We start from the raw sequence: 24,741 nt of genomic DNA, 5'->3' as shown, positions 1-24,741 counted from the left end.
TTCTTGACTACCTTCACATCTTCATAAGCTTCTTCAATTTCAACCTCTTCCTCTTGATAGCTCTCTTCCAATTCAATCTCTTCTTCATTGCTTACCAAGGGCATGGGAGGTTGTGTATCTTCTTCTTTGATCTCAATTTCAAGCCCAATGGGGGAGGATTCAATTATAGATAGGAATTCATCAATGATTGAATCCATCTCTTGATCAACCTCTTTAAAGTTTCCCACCATGATATGCTTTAGAGGTTGTACACCCTCCTCAACATCAATATCAAGCTTCTTGAAAGAGGACTCTCTACTTCTACACTCCCATGGACTTCCAACATCTCCTATGTTTTCAACCACTTCTTCCGGCTCATTTATCTCAACTTCTTCCTCGTGTGACAATTCTTGCTTCAACTCCTCTTCTTCACCTTGAAACTCTAAACTCACTCCCTCACTATGCTCCTTAATTACCTCTCCACATTCGTCAATGGGAGTGCATTGGTTGCTTAGGCTTAGTCAGGAGGAGACCATATTGTGAACGGCTTCTGCTAGGGTAGCCATATTGGCTTCTAACTCCTTGAACTCCTTTTGGTTCTCTTCTTCCCTTCGAATGTAAGAACTAACATATTCTTGGAGAGAATCATCCATTGGAGGTGGTGTGAAAAAAGAAAGTTCATTGTTTGGGAAGGAAGTTTCATAATTGGAAGTTGGTTCATCTTGTTAAGGGTATGGAGATGGTGTATATTGAGGTGGTTCTTGAGAGTAATTGTGTTGGAATGGTGGTGGTTCCATGTATGGTTCATATGGTTCATAAGGTGGATGGTATGGTGGATAAGGATTAGGGTCATATGGAGGTGATTGGTGGTAAAGGGCTTGTGAGTAAGGTGATTCAAAACCATGTTGAGGGGGTGGTTCATAGGCATGTGGTGGTAGTTGTTGACAATCACAATAAGGGTCACCACATCCATTAGATTGATATGCATTAGGATGAGAGTTATACCCATAAGAATCCGGAGGTTGTTGTTGCTAATAAGGTTGATCAATCCCTTGAGGCTCCTACCATCTTTGATTGTTCCATCCTTGATGCACATCCTCATTGTAGTTCCCATTACCTACAACATAATTTGAGCCAAACTCATAGCCAAAGTATTGAGAATTCATAATAGCAAATAAAAACAAAAGCTAACAAAAATAAGCAACAAAGTCCTAAATCTAACAAAAACTAACAAATAAGCAAAAGGCAAAATTATTCACAATATTCACAATAGCCAATAATGTAACACCATTGCAACTCCCCGGCAACGGCGCCATTAATTTGACACAAAGATTTTTACCGGTTCGGAATTCCACAAAATAATTCCGTTGTTAGTATAGTCCAAACCAATAATCAATCCTCAAATCAAATTAAATTTTTGGTTTTTGTTACATGTACAAACCTGAATGAAAATTAACCGAAGTATTTAGACTCTGGGTCGTCTCACAAGGAATTGTAATGAAGTGGTCAATTATTGGCTATGAAGATGTGGGGGGGGTTTGATTTGATAAGAGGACAAGAAAATAAATGGCAAGAAAAGTAAATCAAGCAAGTAACTAAAGAAAGCAATTAATAAAGAGAGACATTCATGGCAAGAATTGAGATCATGGGCTTCCTATCCTAGTCATACAATGATTAATTCATCTTATTTAGTCAACTCCAACAAATGGAAGAAGGTATCATGTTATCTTCACATAGGGAGAATGTCAAATAAGACTAATCAATCATATCATAATAATAACAAGAATCTATCTCATTTCGTCATCCCCAACATTGGAAGAAGGTATAAGTTATCTTCCATGAGAGAAAGTCAAACAAGACTAGTTAATCTCAAATCAAAAGTCCTAATCAACTCACTAATTGAATTAGCAAAAGATTAGCGTCATTGAAAATGATATTAACTAACAACTCTAAATCACCAATGTAAATTGGGTATTAATGACTCAAGATTGCCCAATTACTCTTCTCAAGCCAAGAATGCTCAAAATCTACTCTAACCTCCAACCAAGCATTTTGTCAAACACTTGGTGGGTACAAAAGGAAAGCATAATAAATGACAAGAAATAGTAAAATCTATCAACTACCAATTGCAAGAAAAGTAAATCAACAATTCAAATCATCAATTAAAAGAACATCAACATTAAATTTGATTAAATGTAAACAAGATCCAACATGAGTATTCATAAACATAAAGAGACATAAAAGTAAAATTGACAAGAGAACTAAGAAGAATAGAGTATTATAAACAAGAAATTGGAAAAGAAACAAGATGAAATCAAGAAATTATGCCTAGATCTAAGATGGATTAACCTAACCTAATTCTAGAGAGAAGAGGGAGCTTCTCTCTCTAGAAACTAACCTACATGATGCTAATGCTACAAACAATTTCTCCCCCCTTGACCAAGCTTGAATTCTGCATGAAATAGCATCAAAAATGAGTTGGGTTGGGCCCAAAGTGCTTCAGAAATCGCTGGGGGCGAATTCACTTTAGTGGGCCACGAGCAGCATCGGCGCGCACGCGTACATGGCACGTGCACGCCTCTATACGTGAAACAACATATGGCAAATTGAATATCATTTTGAAGCCCCGAATGTTAGCTTTCTATCGCAGCTAGAACTGCCTCATTTGGACCTTTGTAGCTCAAGTTATGGTCGATTGAGTGCCAGGAGGTTAGGCTTGACAGCTTTACGGTTCCTTCATTTCTTCATAAGTTCTCCCACTTTGCATGCTTTTCTCCTCACTTCTTCCATCCAATACTTGTCTTATGAACCTGAAATCACTCAACAAACATATCAAGGCATCGAATGAAATTAAAGTGGATTAAATTTAGCTATTTTAAGGCCAAAAAAATATGTTTTCACATTTAAGCACAAATCAAGGGAGAATTGCAAAACCATGATATTTCATTGAATAAATATGAGAAAAGGTGATAAAATTCTCCAAATTAAGCACAAGATAAATCACAAAATTAGGGTTTATCAAATATACATATGATGCTCCATTCTGGAAGCATGTCAGTAGGACACCTTTTGATCAATTGCTTATATCTTTCCCAAGCTTCATAGAGGGACTCACCTTCCTTCTGTCTAAAGGTTTGGATTTCCACTCTAAGCTTGCTCATCTTTTGAGGTGGAAAGAATTTGGCCAGGAAAGCACTGACCAGCTTTTCCCAAGAGTTCAGGCTTTCCTTAGGTTGTGAATCCAACCATGTTCTAGCTCTGTCTCTTACAGCAAAAGGGAAAAGCATAAGCCTGTAGACCTCGGGATCAACTTCATTGGTCTTGACAGTGTCACAGATTTGCAAGAATTTAGCTAAGAACTGATGAGGATCTTCCAATGGAAGTCTATGAAACTTGCAATTCTATTGCATTAGAGAAACTAATTGAGGCTTAATCTCAAAGTTGTTTGCTCCAATGGCAGGAATTGAGATGCTTCTTCCATAGAAATTAGAAGAGGGTGCAATAAAGTCACCAAGCATCTTCCTTGCATCTCCACTATTGTTATTGGGTTCGGCCATGTTTCCTTCTTTTTCGAAAATATCTGTTAGGTCCTCTCCAGAGGGTTGTGCTTTAGCTTCTCTTAGTTTTCTCTTAAGAGTCCTTTCAGGTTCAGGATCAGCTTCAATAAGAATGTTTTTATCCCTGTTCCTGCTCATATGAAAAAGAAGAGAACAAAAAAGAAGAGGAATCCTCTATGTCACGGTATAGAGATTCCTTTATGTGAGTAGAAGAAGAGAAGAATAGAAGAAGGGGAAGAGAAAAATTCGAACACAGAGAAGAAGAGGGGGTTCGAATTTTAAGTGGAAGAGGAGTGTTAGTAGATAAATAATTAAATAGAAAGAGATGAGAGATAGAAGAATTCGAAATTAAATAAAATAAAATAAAAATATTTTTATTTTTATTTTAATTATTAGTTAGAATTTGAAAATTAAAAAGAGAAATAAAATTAAATTAAAATTTAAAACAATTAGTTAATTAAAAGGAATTTTGAAAAAGGGGTTAGTAATTTTCGAAAATTAGAGAGAGAGAAGTAGTTAGGTGGTTTTGAAAAAGATATGATTGAAATAGAAAAACTTTTAAAATCAAACAAAAAGTCAAGTAGTTAATTGAAAAGGATTTGAAAATCAAATTTAAAAAGATAAGAAGTTAGAAAAGATTTTGAAATTGATTTTGAAAAAGATATGATTGAAAATTACTTTGAAAAAGATTTGAAAAGGAAATAAAAAAGATTTGATTTTTGAAATTAAAGTTGATTACTTGACTAACAAGAAACTAAAAGATATGATTTTAAAATTTAAAGATTGAAACTTTTCTTAATAGGCAAGTAACAACTTGAAATTTTTTAATCTAAAAATTGAATGCTAGCACTAAATCCGAAAATATGAAACAAAAATAAGAAAAAGATTTTGAAAACTAATTTGAAATTTTCGAAAATAAATATAAAAAATGAAAAATATTTGATTTTTGAAAAAGATTTGAAAAGATAGGATTTTTAAATTGAAATTTTGACTTGTCTCATAAGAAGTAACTAAATTTTTAAAAATTTTTTACTAAGTCAATCCAAATTTTTGAAAATTTATGAGCAGAATAAGGGAAAGATATTTTTTTTATTTTTGAATTTTTAATGATGAGAGTGATGCGGGTGGAAACTGTCTCTCAACAAATTTCCTTCGGCAAGTGTACCGAATTTGTCGTCAAGTAAAAACTTACAATAGAGTGAGGTCGAATCCCACAGGGATTGATTGATCAAGCAACTTTAATTAGAAGAATGTTCTAGTTGAGCGAATCCAGAATTTGGGTTGAGAGTTGCAGAAAACAAAATGGCGGGAATGTAAATAACAGAAAAGTAAATGCTAGAATTAAAGGACTGGAAGTAAATGACTGAAAGTAAATTACAGAATTGTAAATGGGAATGGGGAATTTTCTCATAAAAGTAAATGGCAGAAATTAAAGAGAATGGGTAAGATCAGAGATGGGGAGTTCATTGGGCTCAGGAGATGTTGCAATTCTCCGGATCAAGTTCATTTTCATCTCTTCCTCAATCAATGCACTCATTGATCTCCTTGGCAATCTTAATTGATTGAATTACAATTTCTTGCAATTCAATCTCTCAAATCTTGATCAATAGCCAATTCCTTGGTCAATTGCTCATGAGAAGAGATGAAGTATGGTCACTGATTATACCACATGCATTTCCCAAATCAGGTATTGAGAGGGTTATAGTCACATACCCATCCAAACCCAATTTGGTCCAGCATGAGAAAGCATTTCTAGCTTGATCTCTTCATTCCTCTTTCAAGGTTCAGAAGAGATCCAAGTTTGAATAGCTTCTTTTCCAAGATAACTACTCAATTGGATGAAGAGCGAAAGCTTTCAAGTAAAATCAAGAGGAAAGATAGAAGAAGAAAAATGAAAATTAGTATTGATCCATCAAATTACAACAGAGCTCCCTAACCCAATGAAAGGGGTTTAGTTGTTCATAGCTCTAGAAAAATGAAAACAAAGATGGAGAATACATCATAAAACTAGAAATTGCAGATAAGGTAAAATACAGAGAGTAGTTCCCTTTTTCCCCTTTTTTTGAACTCCCTAAACAATTCAAAGCTACTCCTATATATACTACTTGTCTCAGCTTCTAGTTGGCTCTTCAAGTCTTGGGCCTTTGGATCTTGAGTTTGAAGCAGTTCTCTTCTTCATTTGGGCTTGGCTTTACTTGCAGAGAGAAAATGTGAAGTGGGCAGAGACTTTAGCTCAGGACGTTAGGGGTGTTAACGTTTAGTGAAAATATAAGTTCGAGAACGTTAGTGACAATCAACTTTCTCACTAACGTTACTAAGTAAAAGCCACGTTAACTTCAATGTTAGTGGCATAAACGTTGCCACTAACGTTGCCTCTAAGTCCTTCGCACACGTTATTGAGACTTAACATTTCCAATAACTTTGAAAAGCCCCCTTTGTTCCCATGTTAGAGCTTACGTTAACTTAGTTAACGTGGCTCTTTAACGTGGGCTTGCCATCCTTCGAGAACGTTAGTGACACTCAACATTGTCACTAACGTTCCAAGGTGCCCCTATGCCTCACGTTAGAGTCCACGTTAACTAGGTTAACGTGGCTTCTAACGTGGCCATGCTTAGCCATCCCCAACGTTAGTGACAATGTTGAGTGTCACTAACGTTGGCCATTCTTTCACTCATCAACGTTAGCTTCCACGTTAACTAAGTTAACGTGGAAGTTAACGTGGCTCCTTGGGGGGTTGTGTGGTTGCTTCCAACGTTAGTGACAATGTTGGGTGTCACTAACGTTGTCGACCACTCTTGCTTCTTACGTTAGCTCCCACGTTAACCAAGTTAACGTGGGAGTTAACATGGTATGTTTCTCCTTAGGCCAACGTTAGTGACAATGTTGAATGTCACTAACGTTGGCGTTTCTCCCCCTTTCTAACGTTAGAGGCCATGTTAACTAAGTTAACGTGGACTTTAACGTGGCCACTTATGAGCATTTGCCAACGTTAGTGACAATGTTAAGTGTCACTAACGTTGGCTCAACTTCCCTTCTCCACGTTAGAGTTCACGTTAACTTAGTTAACGTGACTCTTAACGTGGTCAATGATGGCTTTGAGAGCGTTATTGGCAATCACTTTTCTTATTAACTTTGCAAGTTACCTCCCATTCCTTGCTTCCTTTGGTCCTGAAATCAAGCAATAGAGTGCATCAAAGTTCAAGTCCAAGTCATGGGCAATGAAACATACAATTTGTCACTAAACTTATGCAAAATCCTCATGAAATAATGTAAAATGCACAATGTATGCTTGAATCAAGGTGTAAGTGAATATCTACCCAAAACTAACTTATTTCCTAAGGAAATGCATGAAACTAACCTAAAAATAGTAAAGAAAAGGTCAGTGAAACTGGTCAAGATGCCCTGGCATCACAACACCAAACTTAAAGCTTGCTTGTCCCTAAGCAAGTACTGGAACAAGAGAATGATGAATGGAATGCCAAGAGCAATGAGTCATTCTTGTAGAAGTCATATCACTGATTTTATGGTGGTTTCATGCATAGCAACTTAGGTTCATTCCTGGCTTTCAGACCTTTATCATGTCTTAAAACACTCACTTTGCTTACATCCCATGAGACTTTTATTCATTGATCCCTTTATTGTCATTTCAGAGCTTGTTGGTGTTCTTAGGCTAAGTGCTCTGTAAGGGGACAACTTTTTAAGATAAGCTTTCAGCCAACACTCCCGAACCAGTTGGTTTAAGGTGCTAGGTGTTGAAGCACCCCTAAGGACTTACTCCCTCAAGTCTCTCCCCCATACATACACACCACAGGCATATAGTTAATTTATTTTCCTTCTTGAGACCTTGGTGTCCAGCACCTCTTTGGGTTACTAAATGTTCTGTGGTGAGGGTTACTCTTGATAATGGACTTGCAGCTGATAATCCCGGGTTAGTTAACCCAAGTTACCAGGTGATAAAGCACCCCTAAGAGCTTATTCATCCAAGTAGATCCCTCACATAGGAACACCACAAACACATATCTTAAGATCAGAACCATTGGTGCCTAGCCTTATTGCTTACTCTTTTTCCTTTGTTTTTCCACTTTCATTATTCTTTTCTCTTTCTCTTATTAGGATTTTGTCATATACTTAGTCTCATGAGTATATTCAAAGCAAAGTATTCAGGCCAGATAGTTGTCATCCCACCTTATGGTTGAACCAACTTAGCTAACTTATGATCATACCACAAACTCATGAATGTTCTCCATAGTATGAACTCCTCTCTGGTCTTTTGAAACATAAATATTCTCTCTTCATTTGATTAAAAGGGACAAGCATACAAGTAAGTAAAGTAAGGATGCAGTGACATAAAGACTAGCACACAGAGACTTTCTTCAATACCAAAAACTTAAAAGACATAATTGAAAAAGGTTTAAACTTAACATGGAAGCAAGTTCTATTTCATACAAGATCTTCCTTATTTAAAACATAGAGAAAGGTGGAATAAAGGAGGAACTCCACCACCTTTTACTATTGTGGATGTCCATGCTCTTTTCCTTGCTTGTCCTCCTTGTTTCCTCTTGTATTTTCTCGCATCCGTGCCAATCTTGCTTGCTTCCAATCCTCAAGTGCCTTCCTCACTGACTCATGACTCTCTTCCACCCTTTGTCTTTCCTCTCGTGCTAATTCATCCTTCATTTCTTTATACCTGGCTATTCCTGGATTCAATATTGGCAGCTGTCCCACTAAGTAGCCGAGCCTGGCTTGAGTGTTTATGTGATGTCCTGTTTTGCTCATGTAAACTCCTTCTGCGAATGCCCTTTGCTCGTCCAATAGTTCTGCCTGTTCTATTTGTCTTCGATGCATCTCATGTATGTGTGCCCCTTGATGTGCTTGGATGTTGATTAGCCTCTGGATGGATTCTTGTTGCTCGTTTTGACTTCGTTCCATCCTGTTGAATGTTTCTCCCCATTGTTGTCCTTGACTTAGTTGCTGTTCCATCATTTGCCTTTGCCACTCACCTTGCTGAGTCATCCATCTTGAGAATATTTCCTCTTGCTGCCCCATCATCTGTAGTTGAAGCTCTTTCTATGCTCCTTGGCTTTCCAAATATTGTCTAGACAAGCCATCAATGGCCTCCTGCAATTGGTGCATGTCCAAGGTCTGTTGTGCTTGGCCCTCTAAGACTTGTCCTTCCACTACTTGAAGGGCTGTCCTCTTCCTTTGCTTCCGCTGAGGCAAAGGGAATGCTGCAGCATTCATCCTTCGTACAGTTATTGGGATGCCTTCCTTTATCCACACGGGGTTCTCATCTTCAAAAACCACCCCAGCTTTCTTGCATATTCGGTAAATAGTGCTGGGGTAACCTAACGTTCCTCTTGAGTCGCTTTTCTCTGCCATCTTTCTAATACCTTTAGCTATGAGTTCATGAACCTTGATTTCTCTTCCCTTCAGTATACAGTGCACCATTGTGGCTCTCTTAACATTCACCTCCGAGTTGTTTGCAGCTGGGAGAACAGACCTTCTCACTAGCTCAAACCACCCCTTGGCTTCAGGAGTGAGATCTGTTCTCTTGATGAACTTTGGTTTATTTCCCGCACCCCTTTCCCAGTCAGCTCCTGGTACACAAATATCTTGCAGAATCTGGTCATAATTGGGGTTGTCCAATCTTGAGTGATAGCTTTCTTCTTCAAACTGTATAGACCGTAGCTTCAATGCCCTCATGACACTCATGGGGCCAAAGTCCACCATCTTTCCTCTCACAAAGCTTGTGTAAGACTCATCCTTCTTATCATATCGAATCGCATTTGCATAAAATTCTCTTATGAGGTTTGCATTCACCTTAATGACCGGGTCAGTGAGGAGCTCACATCTTCTCCTTTCTATCTTCTCTGTGATTTCGGGGCACTCAGTCTTTTTAACTTGAAATTCCAGCTCATAAATGATTTCCTTATCAACCATCCGCCCGTATTGCAATGCATGATGCAAGCTTCTAAATCTCTTTTCATCATATGGGTGTTCTTCCATGGGTTCCTTTCCCTTCCTTCTTTTAGAACCCGAAGACACCATGAATGATAGTTAATATGTGAAGGTGGCAAAGTTGTGGAGATTTTTGGTTCTTTAAGGTTTTATTGCAATGAAGAGAGTGAGGTGGGAAAAAGGTTTTTAATGGGGTAGGGAGTGTCTTGTACCGAAATGGAGAGTGGTGAAGATTGGGTAATGACAATGAAGGTGGGTACGGAACAAAGGTCATTTATATAGAGAAGTTGTGAGAGAATGGAGGGTGTGGATTGATTGAGTGGTTACTTGATGGACGGTTGGGATGATGCATGGATAAAAGACAAGGATCATCACTTTATGAATGAGATTGCTCGGTCTTTTAGGGGTTCTATTTTTCCAATGTTGCATGAAAACATTTTCCAATGTATTCCCTTTTTAGAACAAGTGTGTAGCCCTTCCTTTTGTGGTGTCCGATCCTTCTTTGTTTAGTTGTCCAATCCATCCCTTTTTATGCTTCTTTTCTTTTTCTATAAAGATTTAAAATAAAGAAATTAATATCATAAAGATCAAACTCTACGGCTAGAATAATAAAGAGAAGAAAAAGAGTTTGTTTATTTATGAATTTCAACTAACTAACTACTTGTGTATCCTTATACATTTTGGTGGCACCATGGGGTGACACTAAACTTAGTTTGAAGCAATGTGATGAAAAGTTTTGTTCAAAGCTCCCAAGACTAGCATGCATCTTGGTTTGCTTTGAACACCAAACTTGTTCTTCACTATATACTGCATGATAAAGATTTCACCAAGTGTTTGTCAAGTCTGGTTTGAAATTCATAAACATTGATTTATTCATTATTTTCAAAACATATAAAACATGGGTTGCCTCCCATGAAGCGCTTCTTTAGCGTCACTAGCTTGACGTTTTTTCCTCATCAGGGTGGTTGGTAGTGCTTAAAGTCCTCCCCTCTTGCTGTGGACTTATATTCATTGGTTGGATCAATAATCTCCACATGTTCCAGGGAAAGAACTCTGTTGATAGTGAAGACCTTAGGTAACTGAGATGGTACAGTAGGGAGATTAGGGGGAATATCTGGGAAGTAAGTTGAGACAACTCTATCCCCTGGAAAGAAGTCTTCCGTAGGGATCCTCTTGTTCCTCCACCTCCTTGGTACCTTCTTCTTTGTTTCTTTTGAGGTTGCCTTCCCCTTGGTGACCTCTTTTTCTAAAGGGGTTGTGATGTTGTCTTTACCTGCCTCTAGAGGTTTAGGTTCCTCCAATTTTTCCTTGAGCTGTGGCAATTGCTGTTTTCCTTGTTTATCAATTAAGGGGATCTCAGAATGATCTGGCTGTGCTTCAGTGCTTGTCTCCTCCTTCAGTGTCTCATTATCATTTGTGCTTAGTTCCTTGTCCTCTTGATCTGTTTCTTGTGAGAGTTTGAAAACATTGAAGCTGAGTCGTTCATCATGGATTCTCAATATTAGCTCTACTTTCTCTACATCGATAAGTGCTCTAGCCGTAGCTAGGAATGGTCTTCCCAATATGATTGGATGAGTGTGACTCTCTTCCATGTCCAGGATGACAAAGTCTGTTGGGAGAAAGTATTTCCCAACCTTTAGCAACACATTTTCCACCACTCCTATTGCTTGCTTTTGAGTTTTGTCAGCCAGTCTGATGATTACATCTGTGGGCATTATCTCATTGATCTGCAGCCTCTTCACCAGGGATAAGGGCAGTAAGTTGATGCTGGCCCCCAAATCACATAGTGCTCTATCGAACATAGTTTCACCTATGGCACAAGGGATGTGAAAACTCCATGGGTCTCTTCTTTTTGTAGGCAACTCAGGTTGAATAAGGGCACTACATTCCTTGTTCATCACTATAGTCTGGCCTCCTTTGAGTGAGCTTTTCCTGGGAAGAAGTTTCTTCATATACTTGATGAATGCAGGCATTTATTGAATTGCCTTGATGAATGGTATGTTTACATGCAGAGATGCAAACAAGTCTAGGAACCTTGAGTATATTCTCTTTCCCACAGCACCATTGAGCAGTTGAGGGAAGGGTGCATAGAGCTTCAGCAGCTCTAGTATCATGCAACATGATGGAGTGACATTATACGAGTACTGAGAGCGTTTCAAGAAATTGTGTGCCTCGTGTCCTCACCATCAAATCTAAGATTTGTTTCTGATGAACTACTTTTAGAAGGGCCTATATCTGTAAGACAAAACTCTTATTGATGCTTCTAGTGGTGGATCACTTATGAAACACAAAATACCAGAGGAGGTATGGCAAGTAATCTCGGACTTGGCAGAGCCAATACAACACCTCAAGGCAAGGACTACTCAATCAAGTATCATTGTTGAAGTGTCCCCAACCGACAATTCTGCTTTGACCAAGATTCTTGGAGAAATGACAAGCTTACTTAGGAAAATTCACTAAGATCAACAAGAACCTCCTAAGCTTCAAGACTCGTCACAACCACTCCAACTTGAAGGATCACCTAGAGTATGTGCCATTTGTGCTTGCAATGAATGTCCTAAAATTCAAGAAGACAACACTCTAGTGGTGGCCATCCCTTTCCAAACAAGGTCAACTAACCACCTTAGCAATCAAGACCCCTATCAACATAAGAATAATTATAACTAAGGATGGAGAGACAAATCCAAACAAAGGTGGAACCAACCCCAACAAATCCAAGCTTACTAAAACCAAACCTACCATAACCAACCACACCAAAATCAACAATCCCACCTAACCCCACCTATCATAATCAAAGCCAAGAATCCCAACCTCAAAATCAACAAATATACTAACCACCTCACCTTATGCAACCAAATCAAAACAATCAATCCACTTCTTTATGCCAATCTTCCATAGAAGAAGCTCTCTGCGTATTCCTCCAAAAGCAAGAGGAATACCTCCAAGAACAAAGAGAATTCTAAAGGAGGAAAAATACCTATATAGTGACAATAGTTGATGCTTTAGCAAGATTGTCCTTATCACCTTCAAACAATAACCCAAGCACCTCCCAACCCTCAAGTATAAGTAGCATTCCTTCGCAACCACTTCCAAATCCCAAAGGTGACCTTATTCTATTACCTTGAGATCCGGTACCACACTTGACACTACAACAAATTATCAGAATAGTGACCGATTTTAGTGACCAAAAAAGTAGTTGCTAATAGCAACTGATTTAGCTACCGATATAGGATTTCTAGGACTAGAAAAAAATCGGTCACTAAATCGGTCGCTAAAATTATATTCAGGGACCGATTTTAGTGACCAAAGAAATTGATCACTAATAGAGACCGATTTGGCGACCGATAAGTTTGTTTTATGAGTAACATAAAGTTGGTCACTAAAATGGTCACTATTTTTTAACTTAGCGACTGAATTAGCAACTAAATTGAGGAAGTAACACTTGGGATTGTTGGTCACAAAATCGGTCGGTATTTTTTTATTTAGCGACCGATTTTGCAACCAATAGAAAAAGAAGCTAAAAATGGTTGGTCGCTAAGCCGATGGTCACTAAATCAGTTGCTAATAGTTAAGGTAGTGACCGATTTAGCAACCAAATATAAATACTAATTTAAGCGATTGGTTGCAAAATTGGTCACTACCGATAAAAAAATAGGGTGGAAAAATTTGGTTGCTAATTCGGTCACAAAATCGTGGTCACTATATTGGCTAAAAATTTAAACCTTAGCAACCGAATTAGTGACCAATAAAAAATACTGTTAAAACTAAGGTCGCTAATTTAAATAAAACAAAATAATTACTGAATTAATCTATTCTCTGTAACCCTAATTCACCCACAAGGCCACGACACTCTCATATTCTCACATAGTTACCGATGCAACCTCCGCCAGAAGCACCTCTCATCGCAGGGTCTTCATCATCAACTGAGTTTGCTGCGCTGCCGCCTTCATCTTTGAGATCTCGGTGCCGTTGTTGTTGTCTTCTGTGTCGTCACTGTCGCGTTTCCATCTGCGCCGTCACCGTTCCGTTGCCATCTGCGCCGTCACCGTTGCATTGTCTTCTGCGCCGTCATCGTCGTCATCGTCTTTGGCTCACGGCGCCATCGCCTTCGTCTTCCGGTATCTCGACGCTGTCGCGGTCATTTTTATCAATTTCTCAAGCAGGTACTCTTCCCAAATCTAGATTCTGATCAATTTGGTTATTTCCACTTTCCTGTTACCTAGCCAGTTATCATTTCTTTTTTTATTTTTATAATCACCATGCTATTTGTAATTATGCCGGAAAAAACAGCATACCTTTAATTCCTTTTGCTTTCTTTCCGTTATAGTTTTGTAATGAACCAAAGAATTAGCCTAATATCTTTAAATTTTTTCCATAACACACATGGATGATATGACTTTGGAGGAATGTGCATCAGTATGTTTGATAATGGTCATCAAACTCAAGAGCTGTCTTTAGGTAAAAAAGTTTACTATGATAAAATTGTAAATTTATATTTGGGAACCTACACTTACAAGTTAATTCTAGAGTTTGATAACCTTGTGGCTGATTAGTAACTAAAAATTTATATTGATTGAAATTCCTGAGTAGAGGATCTACTTTGGAAAGATTTTCTTTTAAACCACAGGATGAAATTGTCTATCCTTTTTTTTTCTTTTTCTTTTACATTTTCCTTTTGTTCATGAATGCTTTTTGCATTGCCTTGTTATATAATATACAGTTTAGTATACAGTTTTATTATTACCTGAGAAGAAACTGAAATTGTCTATACTTCAGTTTATATACCTTACAGAAGAGTTTAGTATACATTCCATTATGTGGAGTTGAGAATTAAGAAGCTTTAAACTTTAAAAGCATTGGAGTTGGAGATTGTGAAAAATTGTAGTTCATGATATTTCTTGGGTTTTTCCTTTTCTTAATGCCAATTAGTGCCTCAAAACATTCAGTTGATTAGTGTTTTATATCCCTCTGAAGTATATATATATTGCAAAATCACAATCTAAGAAACTACCTGGCCCCAAAACATCGAAGTTGCCCATGATATAAAGTAATAATACATGGTGCTCCCTTTTTTGGGTAAACTCCCCTGTTCTAAAACATTCTGCATCTGAGGTTGTGATTGACTTGTAATTAAAAATTGGACCTAATATTTTGTTGTTAGATAGCCTATTGTATTTGTCTTCTATTAACTATATCTTCTATTGAATATGCAAAGCAAACAAAGCAAAAAGTTTCTGTAGCAAAGATTGGAATTGATGAGGTAGAAGCTTTGGTATCCTACTACTCTCTTTTTTCTTTTTCCTCTTTTTTTTTTGTTTTGGTAAAAGGCTGCCTTAAGTATGTTAAGTTTGAGAGATATCCTTCTGCTCAGCCAGTTACCAAGATGGAATTTGAATCTCAAGCATACCTTTAAATACTTGGTGTTTTATATTGTTAATAAATCCTTTTGAAACTTATACTATATTTTTTATTTGTTACAATGCAAGTTATACTGCAATTTCATGATTTGCTTTGGTTGGACTATATTTATGTTGTTAATAAATCCTTTTGAAATCTTGGATTATATTTATCTACTATTGCTCCTTCATCTTTCTATTTTTACTATGTTCTTCTATTTTAAAAGGCTCAATCACTATGCAAGAGGTCGGCCACTGATGGTCAAGAATCTATACCGGTTCGAAATTTCACAAAATATTTCTGTTGTTAGTATAGTCCAAACCGATAATCAACTCTCAAATCAAATTTAGATGGAATTGGTTGTCACAAGTTCAACTCCAATAAAAGTAACCGAAGTATTCAAACCTCGGGTCGTCTCACAAGAAATGGGCAAACATGTGCATTAACATTGGTTAGAATTCCGGGGTTGCAAGTCATGAACAATAAATTAGATAAAAAGGCTTAACAAATAAGGAATCTTAAAGTGCAAGAAATTAATTCAAATGAATAAAGCAAGGTATGAGTAATTTCAAACTAACAAGAGAACATTTAATATAATTCTACTCTAAAACTATCAAGCAACTATAACTAGAATCAAGCAATTGAAATTTTTTGTTTTCAAATATGAATAATAAAAGCAACTCTTAGCTAGGTATGGGAATTGGAATTACTATCCTTGTCTAACTACCATATCTTGGTAATTATGAGGAACCAAACTCACTAAGTCTACCTCTAAGAGCTTTAAGTACGTAATATTTACTCCTAAGCTTGAGGTACGTCAAGTGGTTTGATCAATCTTAACTCATAAGTCCCAATCCAACTACCAATTGACTTAGTAGTGGGTTAGTGTCAATGGGTATCAACTTGACCACTAAGGGTTCTTAAATCACCAAACCAATTAGACCCAATGACTTAAGTTTATCGAATTCCCTTAGCCTAGGCCAAGAGTAAAGAAAACTACTCCATAATCAAAGGAAACATTTCATCAAACACATGGTAAGCATCACTAAAAGACATATTCAAAATGCAATTAAATTGAAATTAACAAGTACCCACTAACAATTATCAATAGAAAATCACTCAAACAACTCAATTAATCATGGAAATCATCATCATGACATTAACAATTCAAGATCCACAAGATGCACAAAATGGGTAAAAGATGACAATTGACAAGAAAACATAAATCTAACACAAGATCTAAACAAAATTATACTAAGGAATTCAAATTAAGTAATCAAAACTAGAAATCAACAAGATCCAATTCAGAATTCAACAAGGGAAGATCAAATCAAATGAGATCTAGAGAAGAACAAGGGTCTCTCTCTCTAGAAGAAAAAAAACCAAAAACTAGCTAAAATTGTGTCTAAGTGTGAATGAATGATCCCCCCTCTTTCCCCCTAGCATCCTTGGGTCTTTTCCATGCAGAACCAGCTTGAATTTGGGCCTGTTGAACCTCAAAAATCACCAGGCACGATTTCCTTTAATGAGGTCACGTGCAGCTTGTCGCGCGTATGCGCCATACACGTGTGCGCATCAATTGATTTTTGCGATCTACGCGTACGCGCCATGCACGCATGCGCGTCGATGGAGATTTCGCTAATCACGCGTATATGCCAATCTTCACGTGCCAATTCCACTTCCCGCACCCACGCGTGCGCGTGAGGTGCGCATGTGCGCCAATGCTGAATTCCCCAAAATTCAATTCTTCATGTTCCTTCCACTTGTGCATGCTTTCTTTCTCTCTTCTAGGCCATTCTTGTCCTGTAAACTCTGAAATCACTCAACAAACACACCACGGTATCGAATGATAATAAAAGAGGATCAAAATATGGCAATTTTAAGGCAAAAGAAGCATGTTTTACATCATGAAGTAATATTAGGAATAGAACACAAAACTATGCAATTCTTGTGAATAAGTGCGGAGAATATTGACAAAACTCCTCAATTTCTACACAATATAAACCACAAAATTGGAGTTTATCAACCACTAGATTTGGGTTGGCAAACAAGAGCATCATCTCGATTGTTGGTATTGTGCAAGATGTTTTGTTGCGTATCAAGAATTTTATTTTTCTGGTGAACTTCTACATCTTGGAGATGTCACCTAATAATTTCAGAAGACCATCATCCATCTTGCTTGGAAGATGTAGAATGAAAACTTCAAAATTTAAGCTAAACGCTTTTTCTGGCACCTATTCTTTTAAAGTTAGTAATAGAGTAGTGAAGTTTGACTTGAATGAGGTAATGAAATATCCGTTGGAGGAGCCTTCAATACGTAGGTGTGGCATAATTAATGATGTTGTTGCAGAGATCCATGATGAAACTTATGAGAATTTAAGTTCTGACAAGAGCTTAAGTGTGAAGGAATTTGAAGAGTATAATGAAGACACCTTACCATGGATGAGTGATAAAAAAGGGGAAACAAAAAGTGGAGGATGAGAGCCAGATGATAGACATAGATGCACACCAGTTTCAATTGCTTGAGGATCCACTAGCTGAAAGTGGAGATTTGTAGAGCTTACATTGGCCCCCTAATCGTAATAAGTGCATAGTTGACTGTTAAAATTGAAATATGGGGGTATAGATCAGCATCATAGGTTGTAAACAAATTTCTTCTGAACACTTGCATATTTTATTTTTATTATTATTATGTTTTTTATATTTATTCTTAATTATTTTTATTTTAAACTTTTAGGTTACTTGGTTAGAATAATAAGTTTTTAAGAAAATTTTTTAGGGCATCCCATTAATTTGAGTTAAAGCTTTTTATTGAACTTGTTTGAATAAGGATTATGGAACACAGATTAGAGCTAGAACACATAATCTAGTGAGATTTGAGCCTTTAATCTGTCGTTATATACCTTTAACCACTATTTCATTCTTGTGTGTTATTCTCTTTATAATTGTAATCTTTGACTTGTTTTATTCTTGATGTCCAATATTTCGTGTATGTATACATTTATATAATTGAAGCCATTGTTTCATATGAATCACTTACTCAATTAGCCTTACCCTATCAATCTACTATTATTAACCAATTTTGATTTTAGTGAATTCTTCTTTGTTCTTAATCTTTAGCATAACACTTTTCTAAGTGAAAGACTATGAATGTTACTAATTTGATCTTTAATTAGTTTAGCCTAATGGGTATTGCATCATTTAAGTATGATGAAAAAAAAAATCTTTGGTGAAGAAAAAAATGTATTGATTGAAAATTTTGAGAATTGGACAAACACATCCATGCATTATATTGTTAAAATCATATGCATTTACCTTTTAAAAAAAGAAAAGAAAGAATATAATGTATATATTCAACAAAAAAATAGAAGAAAAGAAAAAGAAAATAAATAAACTAAAAAGGGATTAAATAGTACCCTCAAAGAAAGGTCCTAGTAGTAGATGCATATGTGATATAAATTGAAAAAATGCATGGGTGTGTGTAGAAAGTGAATCATGGGTAGCTAGATTTAGAAATTAGAGTAAAAAAAGTTATTGCCGGTTAGGTGAAAGTTTAAGCTAACCAAAGATTAAAATTTCTACTCCACTTGATTAAATACACCCTCACCTTTATCCCAACTCCGTTACAACCCCCTAAAATCCTCATTATATTTGTATACATGCTTTAAATATTTGTTGATTGTTAGAAGAAGAACAAGTTTTAGAAAGTAAGGTTAGAAGAGAATTGAGTGATTCAATCCTATACACTAGAGCGATTAAAGAGTAAACACGTCCCACGAGGATTTGATTGCTCAATTCTATGTTCTCCCTTCTCATGAAAATTTTATCTTACAAGTTTCAAATTCTTTTAGAACTTAATTGATAAATGGGATTGAATTGCTTGATGTTATACCTTTGTCCTTTTTGCTTTACTATATCTTAGAGAATTAATTAATTCTAACCAACTCCACGTATATAGTAGGTAGCATTAGGTAGTTGCATTTAATGAGTGTCAATGGTTTGCATTTATCATAATTGACATCCTTCATCATCTTTGTCAATAGTATTATAGCATGAGGATATGTTAATATTGAAGTGTGGGAGATTTGATAAACTCCATTTTGAGCCCGTTTGCGAAGCTTCAAAAGCTTCTCTTTTTTTGGGCTTTGGACTTATGAAAAGTCACATTAATGTTATTTGGTACAATTTTTTAGATATGCTTTTAACTTTTCAAAAAGTTATTTATTTAAGAGCTTTTAAAGAAGTCAAAAATTTGATTTCTCTCCTTATCAAAAGCTATTTTATCACTCATATTTATTAAACAATGATTACTGGAATTCACACCCCATTCAAAATTGGTGAATCCGTCCTTTTGGCAAGCGCACCAAAATTATCGTCAAGTAATAACCCACAGTAGAGTGGGATCGTATCCACAGAGATTGGCAAATTCGAGTAGTTTTAATCGATTGATGAATTAGTCATGCGATTCAATAGGATTGTAGAGTGCAGAATTGTAAATGACATAAATGTAAATGACTAGAATATAAAGAAAAGCAATAAAGTGCGGAAATATAAATGGAAGAAAGTAAAGTGCAGAATCTTAAATGTCTTGAATGTAAATGGGAATGGGGAATTGCTGAATGTAAAATTAAGCTATAAAGAAATGGATAGATAGGAATGGGAAAATTCATTGAGATTGGGAGATGTTGTCTCTTTGGATCAAGTCTAGCTTATATCCTCTTAAATCATGCAACTTATTGACCTCTTGGCAATCATGATTGATTGAGCCCCAATCCCTTGGTGACTCAATCTCTCAGATCTTGATCAATAGCCAATTTTTTGGTCTAATTGCTCATGAAGAGAGATATGCTTGGTCCCTGATTATACCACACACCATCATAGGTCCAAGTAGAAGGAGGATTATATGTCACATATCCAAACACCAAAACCCAGATTCTACTCTAGTGTGAGAAGGGATTTGAAGCATGGTTTTATGTTTCCTTTCCCAAGGTTCCCATGAAACCCAATTGCATTCAATCTCTTTCCCAAGATAATTGAACACTAAGCATTAAGAACGAAATTCCTTCTAGCAAATCAAAGAGAAGATGAAGAGAAGAAAGATTTCACTATCATTCATCCATCAAGTACAACAGAGCTCCCTCTCTCAATGAGAGGGAAGTTAGCTACTCATAGCTCAAAAAGTACTCAAAAGTGAAGTGTAAAAGTGGATCTAAAACTGACTACTTAACCCCCTTTCTTCAGTACTCCTTTGGGGTATTTATACTACTCCTAGTAAAATAAAAGAATTACAAAAGTGAAAAAGGAAACTTACATTTTTGGAGGGAAAAGAAAACACTCAATACGCATGACTTCTCAGCTGGCGTGTGGCTGGCGTGCCTCTGACGTGTCACGTGCTCTTCATTTCCAGTTTGGCGTGCCACGCCTAATCCTTCAAGTGGCATGCTCGTCCCTCTTTCAACTTTGGCGTGCTATGCCTTCGAGCTCAAGTGGCACGCCATAGTGGATTTCTTGTGTTGGCGTGCCACGCCTTCGAACTCAAGTGGCACGCCCCTTGCCTTTCTCACTTCTCTTTGCCTCTGGAAACTTGTATTGGCGTGCCACGCCCAAGGTCTGGCATGCCACACCCTTGCTTTATGCTTGGCTAGGCTTCTCTGGAAAGTTGAACTAGCGTGGCATGCCCAGGGTTTGGCGTGCCACGCCCTTCTTGTGAGTGAGCGGTTGCTCTGTTTGGCGTGCCACGCCACGAACTCAAGTGACACGCCCCAATGCTTCTCTTCTGAATGACACTGGCATGTCACGCCTGGCTACTCAAGTGGCACGCCTAAGTGAAGAATGGTGAATAGCGTGCCACGCCTTCGATACCAAGTGGCACACCCCATGTAATTGGCCTCCTTCATCCTCTCTGGAAACTTATACCAGCGTGCCACGCCTAAAGGCTGGCGTGCCACGCCCATGATCTTGTCTTGGTTCCAGTAGTTGGCGTGCCACGCCTTCGATACCAAGTGGCACGCCCAGTCCTTGCTTTTGGTCCTTTGTGCATTGGCGTGCCACGCCTGGTTGCTCAAGTGGCACGCCCAGTCTTCAATTGCCTTCAGCCCCTTCTCTGGATTGTTGTACCAGCGTGCCACCCCATGATGCTCAAGTGGCACGCCCATGGTTTTGTGAACTCTTCAAGCTTGGCGTGCCATGCCTGGGTTCTCAAGTGGCACGCCCAAGTGACTTATTGGGGCTGGCGTGCCACACCTTCGATACCAAGTGTCACGCCATAGTGAAGGTTCTTCTTGGGGTGGAGAGTTGGCGTGCCACGCCCCTTTGCTCAAGTGGCACACCCATAGTAGTTGATGGGTCAGGCGTGCCACGCCCAGCTTGGCGTGCCACGCCCCTTTTGTGTCCTCCATTGTAGCTCTCTGGAATTTTGTGTTAGCGTGCCACGCCCAATCTCTGGCGTGCCACACCCATATGCATTCTTGGACTTCTTCTCTAGACTTCAGTATTGGTATGTCACACCCAGCTCCTGGCGTGCCACGCTAGTGTGTTTTTGTGGCGTTTGCTTCAAGTGTCACGCCAGTTTCACACGTGCAGCTTCTTGTTTGTCTTCTACCCCATTTTTGATGCTTTTCTCACCTGAAATTCAGCACAACTCATCTCAAAGTAGTGTACCATAATATTCATCAAATAATGCATGAATTGTATTGATCAAATGAGATTTATGCTCTTTTATAGTCTTCTTTATGCAAGAAAGAAGGGTAGATGATGCAAGTCATCACAACACCAAACTTAAGTTTTGCTTGTCCCAAGCAAATCAATCTGAGTAAACTTTTATAACTTGAGGCCTTGGCTTTGAGTGATTGTAATACAACTAAGAGTAAGGCTAAGTGTTCAACACATGCATGAATGTTTTAATGTCATGAAAAACTCTTGGATCCTTGAGGGTTCTTTCAGGTATAGGCTTTAGGAGTCCTTTCTATTGATTGTCACCTTGAGGTAGTAAAGTTTGTTTTGCTTTCTTGACCACGACTCTAAGTGTTTTGTCTCAAGACAACCCTTTAATTAAGCTTTCAATTAGCACTCCCAAACCAGTTGGTTTTAGGGTACTAGGTGTTGAGACACCCCTAAGAATTTACTTGCCCAGGTCTCTTCTTGACACATCTTCACCACAAGCATCTACTAAGATTTTTTCCCTTTTTCTTTTTTTTTTTATTCTTTTTAAGCTTTTTAATGTTTCTTTTTCTATCCCAGTAGTTGATGCTCAGAGCCTTTGGTCTTTATTGCCTACTACCTCTTGGTTCTATGGATATTCAAGGAACACCCCTTAACCTTCCCCTAGTTATACCTTCTAGGACTAGTTGCTTTTCCATGACTCATTTTTTTTTTTAGTTCATTCAAGGTCTTAAACTTGGTCACTTATATCTTAGTTTGTTTCATAATCCATCTTGGCCTTGGTCTTTCTCATTGTTTTTTACACAACTCACAGTAACTCTTATGGAGACAAACTCTACTTTTTATTTTTGTTGAAATGAAGACTTGAAATACATGGCATTTTCTTTCTTGAAAAGAAGAACTCATAAAGATTTCAAATAGGAATTAAAAACTATGCATAAAACATAAACTATCCTAGCATGATTATTTATTCAAAAAGTAAATAAAGCAAACACTTAAACAAGAATTCAGAAATTGGAAAGTGTCAACCATGGGACTCAACAACCTTGAGCAGCTTCATCTTTAGTTCATTGGCCCCTTCCCTTTGTCCTTCTTCTTGGAGGGGGGAAGAACCACCTTCATTTGGCTTGGAGGAACCTTATTGTGCTTTGATGTCCTTGGGTTTCCAAAATCCTGCCCTCCTCATGTAATTCCTTTCATCCTCCTTATGTTTGGCTAGGATTTCTTCTTGTCTTGCACTTAGTTCTTCCATTCCTTGCATGAAGGTTGGGTATCCTGGGTTCAGAGTGGCCACGGCGTTACACAAGTGATTCAGCTTCACTTGTGTATTAATGTCATACTGCCTCCTGGATATGGTTCTGGCATCATAGAGATATCTGAATTCAGCCAGGTTCCTCTGTTGCCATTTGCCTTGCTCCACTATTTTGTCTAGTGCACTTCACACCTCTCCCCAGTCAAATTGTTCTTGATGCTCCTTTCTCATGTGCTCCCAATTCCCTTGGATTTGTTGAATGTTTTGGTTGACTTGGCTCTATTGTTGTTGTTGAATTTCCTTGAGTTGATTGACATCTTCCCTCAAGTGGTGTAGATCTCCCTTCATTTGGTGTACATCTCCTTGCAGTTGCTCCCAGTTGAATCCCTCTGAAAATTGTTGACATTGATATTGTGGTAGTGGTTGAAGTGCCAGGAATTGAGGATGCTCTTCTGCCTCCTCTTCTTCTTGTTGTTGTTGTGTTCATGGGCCTGAGCTCTTCGTTCTCTGGCTCTGTGCAGTGGGTGCATAGCTACCACTTTGGCCATCTTTTTGGTAGTTATGAACTTGTCTTACTTCACAAGCACTTCATCAATAATCTTTTCAACTCCAGCCTCATCACATAGCCTCTGTATAATGCTGGGAAATGCCAACCTTGTGTTGTCACTGGTGCTCTTCAGCACTTTATTGATGTTGTTGGCAATCATCTCCCCGACGTTGATGTTCTCTCCTTTCATGATGCTGTAGATGAGTACAGCTCTCTCCTTGGTCACCTCTGAAGTGTTGGATGTGGGGATTAGGGACCTCTTCACAAATTTTAGCCACCCTCTAGCTTGGGGGCTCAAATCTCTTCTCCTCAATTGATTAGGTACCCCATCCTTGTCATTGATCCAATGCACATACATCACACAAATCTCATTTAGGATCTCATCGAACCCAGGGTCTTGCTTCTTCATTCTTTCTTCATAGCTCCGAGTGGAGCTTGTCCTCTTCACCATTAGCATCCTTTCTATGCTAGAGGGACTGTAGTCAATAGACTTCCCCCTTACATAGCTAATGTAGCCATAGTGTTGCCCTAGTTGAGGCATTACGTTGGCATAGAATTTTCTCACCAAGCTCTCTACCACTTTCCTTGGTGGGTTGCATAGAAGTGACCAACCTCTATTGTTGATCTCAATGTTGATTTTAATGTGCTCATTCCTCCCTAATTGGAACCCAACTTCTGGAATGATCTCCCTCTCACTCACCCAACCATAGAATTGGTTTTGGTTGAATGCGAAAAGGAACTTGTAGTCATTGAAGGAGCTTGAGGACCCAGAGATTGGTTCCTTGACTTTTCTTTTCTTTTGAGGCTGAGCTTTTTGGTGGTGCCATGAGTTTGAGAGAGTGTGTTTGAAAGTGAAATGGAGCTGCAAGAAAGAACAAGCAAAATAAGGTTTTGCTCTAACACCAAACTTAGGACTTGATTGTCCCAATCAAGAAAGAAAAAAGAAAGAAAGTAGGAAAAGAGATGGTAAAGGATGAAAAGAGAAAGGAATGGGTTGTATGCTCTTCGTGTGTGATTGGGGTAGTTGAAATGGGATAGGAGATGGTGAGGTGAGGCTTTTATAATGGGTGAATGTTGTGGTGGGAAGGGTGGAAAATAAAAAAAGGTAAATGTTTTCCCACTTGGGGAGTGGCGCCTAGTGGGAAGAGGCGCCAACTCTTTTCTCACTGTGTCTTCTGCGTGTGTTGAGTTCCAAAGTGTAAGTACACTTTGACTTCCTTGCTTTGTGAGTTGTTTACCATGTGGGCCCCATCTTCTCTCCTGAAATGAAACTGATCCCATTAGTAATGACAAAAAGAACCCTTTCACATTCCTTCTCATCAAAAGTGAATTGGATTGCAACTGATGGGTGTCCCTTGGGACACCAAACTTAATTCTTTGGTATATCAATA

The 24,741-nt window shown here is 38.0% G+C and overlaps 1 non-coding gene across 1 annotated transcript; it reads left to right on the top strand.

Moving 5' to 3' along the window:
- The first annotated feature begins 3,026 nt into the window (after positions 1–3,026).
- On the top strand, positions 3,027–3,134 carry LOC148555268 (small nucleolar RNA R71). Its single transcript, XR_015887083.1, has one exon. It is a non-coding gene; the product is annotated as a small nucleolar RNA R71 (small nucleolar RNA).
- Positions 3,135–24,741: the final 21,607 nt, after the last annotated feature.

This window comes from Arachis ipaensis, chromosome B6, assembly GCF_059453495.1.
Source record: "Arachis ipaensis isolate K30076 ecotype BB chromosome B6, ASM5945349v1, whole genome shotgun sequence".
Lineage (NCBI taxonomy): Eukaryota > Viridiplantae > Streptophyta > Magnoliopsida > Fabales > Fabaceae > Arachis > Arachis ipaensis.
The sequence above is the reverse complement of the archived record's forward strand: the minus strand, read 5'-3'. Positions and strand labels throughout refer to the sequence as shown.